General features: G+C 37.6%; 1 long non-coding RNA gene across 1 annotated transcript; it reads right to left on the reverse strand.

The window, feature by feature from the left end:
• Positions 1-260: 260 nt before the first annotated feature.
• On the reverse strand, positions 261-714 carry LOC120163820. Its single transcript, XR_005519686.1, has 3 exons — positions 647-714; positions 508-596; positions 261-402 (listed from the first exon to the last, which is right to left on the reverse strand). It is a non-coding gene; the product is annotated as an uncharacterized LOC120163820 (long non-coding RNA).
• Between the last annotated feature and the right edge of the window lie 217 nt (positions 715-931).

Genomic DNA, 931 nt, shown 5'->3' on the forward strand with positions numbered 1-931 from the left:
AACTTACGGAAGCATATGAATATATGATATAATCATGCACCATACGCATTCATTTACTATTTTGAAATTCTAGTAACAATGATGAAATTGACGATAACGTAATAAATAACTTACGACAATTGCGAACTTGTTATTGACCAGACATGTAGATAAAGCCACTTGCAGAAATAAACTAGAGAAGAAAGAAAAATCAAAGTAATATAGCCTTAGAGATCATCCAAGCATGAACTTAATGATTATGGCTCTTTATCCAAGTAGACAACATGAACTACCTTGTGGTGTTGCTGGAATATACGGTGCCGCTGGATTCTGAGGAAGCCACGATTGTGATACACCGCCAAGAAAGGGGGAAGGCGACTGAGCATTAGGAAGTGTGGTTTTTAACGAACTCATATCAAAGAACTGCAGTATGCCGTAAACCATTAACCAATTTTATAGAAATGAAGAAGATATTGAATAATCAACATGCATGATACATAGTGTCAGGAAAGAAAATGCGACGTATACCTTATCATTTTGTTCCGATTCAGAATCATAAGGAAGATCAAATGGGTTGGTTGATTTATATGATCAGCAGCATGCGACTGTTGTTCTCCCTGCAAAATAAGTTCAAGAACAAAAGAACCTGTAAGTTAAAAGAACAAACCAAAAGTGGATTCGTTGATGGAGCATATAATGGTGCTGTGCCGTTCTCTGACGGAAGAGTAGCAATAGCAAAACAAGCACGGGAATCGGCTGTTTGGATGCCATCATTTTCATGGTTCTGCAGGAGCAGACATCTTAAACATAAGTTACGGAAAAGCAAATTTTTTGCATCATTAGAAATAAAAATAGCGAACCTCCGAAATTGCCAAGCCCAAATGTTCATCAGTGTTCGCCAAATGATTGTATGTTACTACCTGTGGCTCAACAGGAAGTGGTTCAGCAAAAC

This window comes from Hibiscus syriacus, unplaced genomic scaffold, assembly GCF_006381635.1.
Source record: "Hibiscus syriacus cultivar Baekdansim isolate YM2019G1 unplaced genomic scaffold, ASM638163v2 tig00111498_pilon, whole genome shotgun sequence".
Taxonomy (NCBI): Eukaryota; Viridiplantae; Streptophyta; class Magnoliopsida; order Malvales; family Malvaceae; genus Hibiscus; species Hibiscus syriacus.